Here is a 12,281-nt window from a genome sequence, read left to right as displayed (position 1 = left end):
GAAATGTGCGAGGCTCAACACAGATTTTATTTCCTCACAAAGTCATTTGTAATAACTCACAAAATTTTTAATGATTTTATTTTTTGTTACAATACCTTTGGTAATATATTATGGACCCCCAGGAGGATTCACTTCTGACTGGTTTATACTGTCCAGTGAGACCTACACTGTGTACAGCAAAAACCGATGTGTCACTTAAATCTGGGCAACTCTATGGATACCCAGGAATGGCACATCACTAACCACATATGTCGAGATGTTGAGTGCATTTTGGTAGATCACGTCTACTGCGGGAAATAGCTCTTAGAATTAGTGGGGCTCATTAAGTGTTAGCAGCTACTAGCTGGACATAAGAGAGTGCCACCCTTGCCTGCATTGACTGAGGAGGCTAATATAGAGCTAGCCTCCCCTTCTTCCAAGGAGACATGACTGATATTAGTACCCAAAATTCTTCCTCGTGGATCACAACAGGAGGCAGTCCCTACTCCCAACTTTATCCATCCTGAATTTCTTAATCCCAATTTTTTGTCACTACGGTAACAAGCACAAAGGTTCTATATGAATAATTGGAATCCTAACTTCAAAAAAGACAAAAATAAACTGACCCTATTCATACTATATGTGTACGTAAGAATCAAGATGCAACAATAAACTCAGTTAAAATGAGTTATTTTATTAAAGCTATGCTATATATTAAATAATGTGTCCGGTATAATACATCTCGGCTATTCAGAGAACTACTACAAGCAAACAAATACAGATTCATAAAAAAAGAATTTTAACTGTCATCTTACAATTCTACAATACATTGTTTTCAAAATCACTATTTATAAAAATACTATTGTTGTTTACATATTACGTCTTCCCGTACGTTTTCCTAGCTCTTTGCGTCATTTTTTATAGATATTTAGCAACCTCTTGGATGTACCCAGCAGGGATCACTTCTGGCTGGTTTATACAAACCTTCCAGTTGAACCCATCACTGGGCACAGCAAAAACCGATGTGTCACTTCAATCTGAGCACCCTTATGGATGTCCAGGAGCGGCACATCACTAACCGTATATGTCGAGATTCTAGGGTTCATGGGCAATTCGATAGGTCTAGTCTACTGTGGGAGATGACTGTTGGAGTTGGTGGGGTTTGTTCCCTAACCTCAGAGGTTCTTGCTAACCTCACCAAGAGTGTGCCACCCCCTGCCTATTTTGACTGGAGAGGCTGGTTAAGAGCTGGCCTCCCCTTCTTCCAGGGGGACATGACTTTGAGATGTAGTGCCCTAATTCTTCCTCATGGATCTTGATAGGAGGCGGCCCCTACTCCTTAACCTTACCCATCCTGAATATTCTGTCACTCCGGAAGCAGCGCAAAGGTTCTTACAGGACTAAGTGCAATTTATAAGCTTCTTGTCCTAAGAGGACAAAAAAAAACCTCTTGGATGATCATCACCTTCAAGATCCTAAGGATGTGTTTGTTCACTTACATCTTTAAGTACCAAAAGAAAAAAATACAAGTCAGACTCAAATCAGGCAAACTAGGGGGCTATACAATGTGAACACCATGTGAATGAAATGACACGAAACAACCCTGTTTTGTTTAGGGAATGTTTTTAAATTCTTTATTACACGATCCTTGAGATAGTACAGAGTCAAATTGAATTTAACAATATTTAAACAAAAGAAAACAAGTGTTTGTTTAAAGGTTGTTTTTGACGATGGAAGGATTGTGAAGGAAACAGGATTTTTCCGGACATTTGCCATTGTTCAGTGAAACAAGAAAACAGTAGTAGTGTTACTGAAACAAGAAACGTAGTGTTACTGTTTTCTTGTTTCACTGAACGATGGCAAATGTCCGGAAAAATCCTGTTTCCTTCAAAACAAGTGTATTCAAATTAAAGTCCATAATGGTTGAGTGGCAGAGTTGCTTGTGTAATCATTCACACTGGTATATTCTGTGACCCAACTGTTCAGGTCAGGAATCCTTGCACTGAGTAGAAAGGTCTTTCCTTGAACCATGACTTCAGGCTTTTCTTCGTCTTCCTGAATTCAATATTTTTCAGTTCATGAAGAAAAATATTGGAGAATTTAGATTCAGCACATGTAGAGAATTAGTGTATATTTAGATAACACCAATAAAAATATGTTGGAGCTTCATTAGTTAGAAGCTGATTTCTTCTTTTCCTTCATGATCATAAATATATATTTTTAACTTCAGATAGTCAAAATCAAATGACTATAATAATTTTCGTTTGCTGTAATTGTTTGGCTATTTCATTTAAAAGAAAACAGTTGGACCTACCACACTAAACTCAGCTACAGCACAGCAAGCCAATACAAAAGGACCTGAAGTGGTCATTAGTGAGGTTCCCTAGGATTATAATCCGCCCAATACCAAAAATGGTTGTTATTTATGGTTTCTAACAAATTGATTTCATCAAAAAAATCAACAATCGTTGGAGGATTGATTTGAAGAATACCTCCACAGAGTTCCGTGGCATGTATTAGAAATCTACATACACAATTCTTGAGCAATCACATTTTGTATTCATGTATGATTGTACACAAATAGCTGTAAGGAATTATTCACATGCTTCTATTGAAAAATATAAGGCAGTCCAATACTTCTATTGGCTTTTTTCAGTGCTAAGCTATTCAGTAACTGCTGGGTGAAAGCTCTCACCCATTTCAATTTCATTGATGTTAAAGTGTGCAAAGTCAGCTATGAAATTTCTTTTCTAATGCAGAACCCAATGCCTTGTAGTTTGACATCTAAAGATTAATTGTTTTCTTGTAAGGTATTGAAAGGTATTTCAACCAAATATGTAAATAAATTTCCTGCAATTAGTAGTAGATTAGGCTTAGTAACTAACTAAACTAATTCTTTGTTACTTCTTATCAATACAAATTATGTTTCATAAATAACAATAACATTATTATTTTATTACAGTTGTGTGTTTTTAAACGTTAGTTTTTGTCTATAGGTTGAGCCAATATTTCTGGTGCTAGATTTCTGGCACAAGAGCACTTGCCAATAATTGGCAAGTTTCCAAATACAACATGGAGGCCATCCAATCGAACTGAAACCAAACTCAGTGACCCAGCACAAAAATAAATGTTTAAATAAAATTCCTGTGCAATTGAGATCCTAACAACTAGTACTTTTTAAGTATATTTCACGTAGTTAAAAAATATTAAGCTTGATTGTTTTTTAACTATGTTGCTGTTAAAAATAATAATATGATTGTTTGAGATATTTTCTAGGGTCATCAACTCATCAACTGGAGTTAAGATTGACTTTCACACTCGGCAGACTTGATGATATAAACTTCCTCTAAAAAACTCCGCTAAAGCATTTAAAGACCATATTGATATTACAGATGATACTTATAGCAGAGCTTTAATTTCAGTCCACCTAAAAGCAAATTTTAACCTAAAATTAAATGCAACATCGCAATTAAACTTACAAAAAGACAAAAAAATTAATGTTTATAGTTGTCGTCCGTCATAGTTAGTGTATAGACCCTTGAGACAAAGCTTGGCAGATTATGGCGGTAGTGTAGTTTATTTTGTAGTTTAATACTTTATCTAGTAATCACCAACATTAACTTATCAAAAATTAACATTCTCCTAAACACCTAATTCAATGTGAATACATATACATAGAATAAAAATGTATTTTAGGTATTTTTATAGTTTCAACGGAGAAGATTGAAAAAATCTCGCATTTTTACAACAATTAAGAAATTTCTAATAACTCATTCACCCAAAATTGCATTAGACCTCTCAAATCAAATCAAACTTCTTTATTCTGATAGACAACTTGTAGCTTGTATTGAGACTTGTCACACTTTATTTTCTTATTTCAATATAAAATAAATTAACATTAAGGTTCTAGCCAGTCTTAGTGAGAGTTAAATAAAAGTTAAAATAAATATAGTACTACTCCGACTGGGTGGTGCTCAAAAACTCTTTCAGTGAGTTAAAAAATTTTACTAATAAGTTCTTTAATTTAGTTTTAAAGGAATGATCACTAGTACAGTTCTTAACTGCTGTAGGTAGGTTATTAAATATGTTCGGGACTAAATACTCAATTTACTTTTGAAATTTAATTGATGGGTGTTGTGTGTTACAAGACTTGATTTATGACAGGTAGGATAGTTATAGCTTAGCTGAAAAGATTCAATATTTCTTGTATACACAGATATGAAATAAAGAGGGATGGTAAAGTTAGTAATTTCTCATGGAAAAAGACTTCCCTGCAGCACTCCCTCGTCTTAAACCACAAATCAAACAAACAGCCCTCTTCTGCATTATAAAAACTTGGTTTATTGTAGTCAGTGATGCAGCTCCCCAAAAGCTGGGCTCTGTAAAGCCCATATCACATTACAGATAGAATGCAGCCAAATTACACCAGCTTAAAGGAGTCAATATTTTAAAATTTCAGACATATCTCCAAGAATACAAACCTTTACTGAGTTTGTATGAATTATGTCAATATGATTAGACCAATTAAGGGGAGATTCTATATTGAGGCCCAGGAAAGAAACAGACTTTTTCAAGAACAGCAACATCATCAATTACAGCAAAGACTTCAGAGTGAGGGACTTGTGGAGAGAAATGAGCAACAGCAGTCTTCTCGGTATTCAAATCGAGACCGCTGGGTAAAAACTATGACTTAAGATTTCTTAAACTGAACGTTAACAAATTATTAAAAGATATAATAGAATCCGCAACAACAGTCACCATAATGTCATCTGCATATTGAATTAGATACATGCAAATCTAGTTTAAGATCTTTGATAAACCAAATGAACAACAAGGGGTTAAGAATAGATCCTTGGGTACGCCTTTCATTAGTAGAAGGAAATCTGACTTTGTGACACCTGTCTTATTAGCAACCTGCTCACACTTAAAACAATCTGTGAGATATTATCTGAACCACTATTGCGATGTATATATACATTTAGTCCCCAGTAATCTTTAAAACGACTATTGGCATTTCGTCTGACACTAAAAGATTGAATGTTGCCTTTCAAGGACTAAACTATTTCATATCCAGAAGTGATTTAATTTTCGTAATCAGGGCATGAAAAATTAAGTAAACAACAAACCCTTAAGTCAAAAAGACATATAGGCCCATTATAAACCATATTTAGTAAAACAAAACAGTATATTACTCAGTTACAAAATGCGCTTCATAGTTGTATCAGTCAACAATATTTAATGCTCTCATCCTCACCCAAAAAAAACATCAACTTTCCGGCCTTGTAACATTTTAAACTACAAGAAGGTATAGGGTGACATTCTAGTGTTTTTTCTAGATCATTTTAAATTTCTGATTTGTTTCACTAATCATTGGGCCTAAAAATTAAAATTCTTATAAAATCAGGTTTTCTATTTTTTTACAGATAGTTCATATATTTTTAACAATAAAACTACATTTAGAGGAACCATATGAACATGCACCACCGTAACCCCCATCCTTTTTAAATCGGTTAGGGTCTATAAGTTGGTCAGATGTCATACCCAGCACCTTTAAGTTATATTGCTACTGATATACTCCAAGGCCGAGGCGGGTGTTGATCAACTACAACATACCCTGAAAGCATTTGGTATGGCATAGGTGGTATACTAAAAGACATCCCCCTTAACCAGCAATTAGTCTAATTTTGATGATAATTAGTCTATTTTTCTAATAAAATGCAATTTAAATATGTGTATTTGTTTGTATCTACTAATTTAGGGCTAACCTGTCTACTGATATACTTGATGGAACTTCTGAGTCCTGAAGAAAAAACTATCTTTACAGTAGGAAATATTTTTGTGATTAATTTGGATGGTCTAGTTGTGGAATTTGTACTAAAAATAGTAATGGCACATTAGGCTAGTAATAAATTTTAAAGAGCTAGAGTAAGAATTTCTAGATTTAAAGCAACATTAGAAGAAACATAATTCAGACTAATATTATTTTAAATTGTGTTTTAAAATAAAGAATTGATAGACACATTCTAGGAAATAAGCATAATGTAAAATTGTTGGTCATAATAATGATATTACAAAAATGTTCAGGGAATAGAATTATGTATTGTTATTCAATGTATAACTATAGGATTGAGGTCATTTTTATGTAGCTTTTATAAGACGTTATCAAGATCAAAGATCACAATGAACTGGATAGTATATAATTAGCGATTAGTAGACTTTAATTTTGTAATATTTAGATAATACTACTATTAAGTAAATAAATAATAGAAATTTCCAAACTAACCCAAATCGTTCTCAGACCTTCCTCTTCTGATTGCAGACGACGAAGGGCGAGTAAGGTGATGTGAGAAAAGGACCAGCTGATTGAAAGGGGCGTGGCAAATGTTGATAAAACTAAAAGTCCCTTGTATACACGTTAGAAAATGCTTACATCCTTATTGTGTACATAACAAAAAAAAATCACTAAAATTTATTTTTTTAAGAAATAATAAATAAGATTCCGATACTGTATCTCTTAAATTGTTGTATTACACACTCTAGAGATAAACTTTAGTGAGTAAACTCTTAGTATTGATTTCCATCCTATCTAAGATTGTAAGAGATCCTTGTAAAGATTACCGTGTTTTATAGATTGTGGGTTATTCTGTGAGAAGCAAACCAGTGAAATCGACTCTGTCAAAATTATCGGCCGAGCAGCGTTCCAATAAATATAAAATGTAAAAATTATTGTTAGCTGAGCTCTAAATTATTGAAGAAGACATTGTTAAATAAGTTGAAAAGTATTAACAAATAACTGGACAGCGAACCAGTAAAATCCGATATCACTTTTACAACGCGTTTTACTCCTTCATCAATAAAATCATATTTTATTTTGAATAAAATCTTTGCACAATTTATTTCAGACTATTTACTTCTTACCGTTAACGGACAGAAAATAGGGTTACTATATATTACAAAGGAACAATCCACCGTTTTACTCGAGTCATCATAAGATAATGATCAGTCATCTGTAGACTGTGCAGACTTTGAGTGATGTTTTTTAGACTACATACATTGTAGTCTAAGTTTCAGTATTTTGATGTCTCTTATACACCAAAATAGTTGGAAAAATAACATTAACATTTTCAAAATTACAGGATCCTTTTTGTGAGATGTCAAATAAAATTAAAACTACAACCTACGCAATTTGCAAACAACTTATTTATGAACGGTACAACCGTGTTTTACAATATATCACAAACAATAAACATATCAAATATAACAACAATAATGTGAAATACAATAAGCTCAAGAGGCAGACATCACAGCAATATTAAAAATAAACAAATCCAGGAAAAATGAGGGAAGAGTCCTCACTCACGTGCGATTAAAAAGTGGAGAACACTCCTTCATAACTCTTATTTCTTCAATGAAGTCCAATTCAGAGAAGAGTACATTGCTAAGACGTTGGAATCGAGACAAAGCAGCAAAGTACTCATGGTTTCTATCATGTTGCCTGCGACCAAAAATGTCTCCAGAACGAGTTCTAGTAAGGGTGTAGAAATCTATCCCACTGACGAGATGAGAAGAGTCAATAAAATGGTTTAGAAGCTTAAACATAAATGTTGCGTCCTAAAGTCGTCTTGTACTGTAATGAGTCCTAGGTGATTAGCAAGGCCTTCTAATGGCACTTCAGGATATGGGATCCTCGTTTCAACAAAACGTAACATTCTCCTTTGAAGCCTCTCCAAAAGTTAAATTTGTTCATTGTAGTGAGGAGACCAGACCACACAACAATATTCAAGAATTTACCGAATTAAGGTGACATACAGCATTGTGAGAGTCTGTATTCTGAATGCCTTTGTAGGAAGTCTATAAAGGAAGTTGAGCTTCCTTTTGGCTTTGGAATAGACATCCTCAATGTGCCTCTGCGGGCTGAGAGAGGTATCATAGATAATACTTAGATCACGAACTTCAAAGCATCGAATAATATGGTCACCTCTCAAAGAATAGTTATAAAAAATAGGCTGTCTTCAGTGATAAAAAATCATAAGGCAATATTTGTTTCTGTTCAAGGTCATAGAGTTTTCCTCACACCACTGGTTAACTCTCTCAATGTTACGTTGAAGATGATTGCAGTCCCAAGTATGAGATGTATCACCGAAAAGATTAATATCATCAATAAAAATGTTGAAGAGGAGGGGTACTAAGTGTGAGCCTTGAGGTACACCTGACCTAACACTAAAAGCTGAAGAGGTTGATGCAGCAAATTTGACCAGCAATTTTCGATTGGAAAGATAAATTTTAAACCAAAGAAGAAAAGATCCAAGGATTCCATAAGGTTGCAGTTTTGCAATGCTGTGAGTATGGCTGACCCTAACGAAGACTTTAGAGAAATCCAAATAAACACTGTCGACTTGACGTTTTCTATAAAAACAGATATAAATATAATCCTGGTAAACTAACAGCTGATAATCGTCTGGTACAAAACCATGTTGGTATTCAAACAGGATATTTTTAAAGTAAAAGAAGACTTTGTCCAAAACGAGGGATTCAACACTTTAGCTAAAGTTTTCTGTTTAGCTACTGGCATATGCTTCGTTACCTCTTCAGGGTCACCTGATTGAAATATTGGCTCAACAATGCTTTACTTGAGGATGCATGGAAATATTCCCTTGGAGAGCATGTTACTGAAAAGTCCAATAAAATAAGGTTCAGTATTGCATCCATGTTTGAGTACTGAAGGTGGTATACCATCGAGCCCACATGCTTTCGAGGTATCCAGTTTAGCCAATTTGAACAGTACTTAATCAAGTGTGATAAAGAAATGAGATAATACACCAGGCACACAATATTGTAGTTCGGAGGTTCTACAGAAGCAACCACAAAAACGGAAGAGAAGATATCAGCGAAAATTTCACTCATATTTTAGGATCATCAGTAGTCTTTCTATTATATGCCGTTGTACTTGGAATATTGGAAGATCTATTTAATTTGTTATTAAAACTCTAGAACACCCTAGAGTTTGTGGGGAGAACAGTCTTAACATGATCCAAATAGCCCATGTAACAAGAAACGCTAAGAACCCCACATCTTCGCCTCAACATCTGAAAGTTCAAGATATGATATTAATCAGCCTCAAATTTGTTACCAGCGTTCAAGGCAGTTTTGTACAATCTATGGCAAGTTCTATTCTCTATGATTAGTTTTTTTTAAGATCACCACTAAACCACCAAAACTTTTCTTAGTCATATTACTCAGAGTACTAGATAAATCCTAACAAAAGTAGGCTATCATATAGAGAATTTACTATACTCATTAGGTTACATCTTCTTTAATTAAGAAAAAACCGGTTGTCTGTAAAATCGGTTTGCTGACGATAGTTGAACGTGACGTCATAAGAAAATACTGATAGAATGTTTGCATTTTTTCAAAAGAAAATTTTAATTTTATTTGTTTGATAGATATTTTGTATGAATATAGAGAAGGAGGTAAATGGAAATCACAATGGAATTTATCAAGTTACATTTATTTGTACGCATAAATACAATTATGTCAATTTTTCGTAAATCTTAAATTTAAAATTTTGAAACATTATTAAAATTGTTGTAACTCTAGCTTTTAAAAAGCCCGCCTCAATGTGTTTGATGTAGGATAAAATTGTTCCCTTTGACGGCTAGCTGGTCCAACCTGTCATTTCAGACACGTTGTTATGATATGTGGAAGATTTAACATTTTATGTTTTAATTTTTTGAAATCATAGCTACGCTCGATAATTATTTCGATCGAATAGTAAAGCCATTGATGTTTTCCTCTTCGTGAAATAGTTATGTTAACTTATTGTTATAGTTTTGTCAATTATAGCATAACCTACAATCACTGCACTAGCGGACCGATGCTATTTATTTTAATAATGAAAGCACGAATATTCGACAATATATCACTGAACATATATTTAATATCGAAATAATCATTACCTTTATCGCTGCAATTATCGTTGCTATAAACGACTGACACCACATTCACTTTTCACTGCACTTCATACTTGACGAAAACATGTAAATGTATTATTGTATAGCAGCTGTCCACGCGGACGCATCGCTCACTCAAGTAGGAGAGAGACAGATGTTGAACGCTGCCGAACGCGGAGGCCGATTGATAGCGAACGCTGCCGAACGCGGAGGCCGATTGTGCCTCTATGTCGCTCGTTCCGCGCTCTCGCTTGCACTTCAAGCCTTAATTGGAACACCTCAGAGCGAGGTAACGCCGCATGAGTCATGTTTTTTGGTGCGTGCAGCCGGCTCCATCGAATTATAAGACGTTGTCACGTCAAAAAATTATTTTTTTCATATCCACTTTGATTAGCATTCAGTTATAACGAAAAACAGAGAAAAGGATTCACATATTCCACAGGATAGTTCCTGTTTACAACTTGATTTTGCTATATTACATAATCACTGTTAATTTTTGTTGTTTTATTTTTTAAGAGAATTGCATATAATTTCTCCATTTTCATTATATATTGTTTAAAAAGGCAATGATGTTGATTTGTGAATAAATAACAATAAATGTACAATAACAATAAATCTCCATTCTTCTCAAAATAGGTGCTCGTTATTATTTAAATCTAAAATACAGATGTAACATTTTTGAAGTGAAAACTTCTTTAGGGGCGTTGAGCGTTTTGGTAGAGGGTAAAATCCTCGGTTCGCGTCACCGACATGCTAATGATACTAACCTGCATGAAAAAGTCAGTCTCGCTGTGTTTTTTAACCGTAGACTTGGCCGCGGACTACTAACCTGCATGAAAAAGTCAGTCTCGCTGTGTTAAAACTGTCCCGGCGGAGTATGAAAACAGACTGCGAAAATCAGTGACCTTTACGGCTTCCTCTCGCGATTTAAAAGTGAAGCCAATGTCGTACAATTCTGTAAGATGCGTCAAATTAAAGCTCTTAATATTGGCAATCTATTGGTTACATTTTTAAATATTAAAAAAAATTTCGAAATAATTTTGATTATTGTTTACATTTTACATAGCGTTTACAATGACAAGAAAAAAGTAGTAAGCGAGGATTTTTTTTATTTTTTGGTCAGACAAAATTTGTCAGCGAGAAAGTTGTGTGAAAATAGATGAATATTTTTTTTGTAATTTATCATTTTTTTATTGGAAGTTTAGTTTAGCCTGTAGTAGCGTATGAAGTGATGAGTGAACGTTTCTGCCGGAACTGTAGTTGGCGCATTGGCTCACTGATACCGTATTAACTCAATAAATTAGTTTATTGTGCAATAAAAATACCTTTACGAAAGAACCAAGTTAATTTAACTAATTTATTAGTTTTAAAAATATTGTGGGTTTAATTGTTATTGCAATTATATACTTTATCCGTAGCAATAACTGTATTATTTACAACGGTGTTCAACTCACTTTTGTTCACTCGGTGTTTACTCACTTGTATTCTATGTTTAACTAACTATTAATATTGAGCAATTACAACAAGTATAATGATTGCATTGAACTTTTTTTCATTAAAATAATATTCTTTAATACTTACAGTACTTTTTTTATTAAGATATTGTTAAGATAATTGTATATTAATTATTTTTTGAACCACTTTGTATTTATATTTTGTTCATGATTTGTTTAACCCATCATATGTAACTAATAAATAAAACATAAAAAATTTCATATAATTTTTGCATATAGTTTTAATTACTCTCAACTTAATCGTTCCGTTTTCACTTCTATCGGCAGTCCCACGACTGCTAGTGTTTTTATTTCTTACAATGTTTATTGGGACATGGAAAATACTTGTGATAGGAGGATTTCCTGGCCTTGAGTTCAGTTTCTTATGCTATTTCCTCTTATCAGTTACAAAGTGTTCGAAAGTCTTGTTTTTTCAACCACGGGAACTTTTCATATATATCTGATGTGTCACTGACAATAAGATCAACGATATAAGTATTAAAAACCTCTCCTGCTATTATTTGCTTTAGAAACTTTATAACTTAATACTAAGCCAAAAACATAAACAAATTCTTATCATTATAGGAAAGAAAAAAACAGGCAATATTACATTTCTATGTTGTAGATTTTACTGAATAACATAAGTTTATAACTGAATAAACAGTCAACGCCCACTAATACCACATATTTGTCTATCTATAGAAAGATTTTACCAAGATAATTTTCCCAACAATCTGAGAATCGGGGTAGAAACAACAAAACAGTACACAACGAGGTTATATTGACCAAGTAATTTAGCCTGCCAAAGAAATAGAAAAAAAACTTAGCACTAAACTAAAATTAGGTGAATTTATGTATG

The 12,281-nt window shown here is 33.6% G+C and overlaps 1 protein-coding gene across 1 annotated transcript in view; it reads right to left on the bottom strand.

The window, feature by feature from the left end:
• LOC124369163 (phosphate carrier protein, mitochondrial-like) overlaps positions 1 to 6,383 on the bottom strand; it is a 31,752-nt gene extending 25,369 nt beyond the window's left edge. The window contains exon 1 of the mRNA XM_046826955.1: positions 6,263 to 6,383. The gene's annotated coding sequence lies outside the window, so the exon portion shown is untranslated. The remainder of the gene's footprint in view (positions 1 to 6,262) is intronic.
• Between the last annotated feature and the right edge of the window lie 5,898 nt (positions 6,384 to 12,281).

Source organism: Homalodisca vitripennis, chromosome X, assembly GCF_021130785.1.
Source record: "Homalodisca vitripennis isolate AUS2020 chromosome X, UT_GWSS_2.1, whole genome shotgun sequence".
Taxonomy (NCBI): domain Eukaryota; kingdom Metazoa; phylum Arthropoda; class Insecta; order Hemiptera; family Cicadellidae; genus Homalodisca; species Homalodisca vitripennis.
This window is presented reverse-complemented; position numbering and strand designations above follow the sequence as displayed.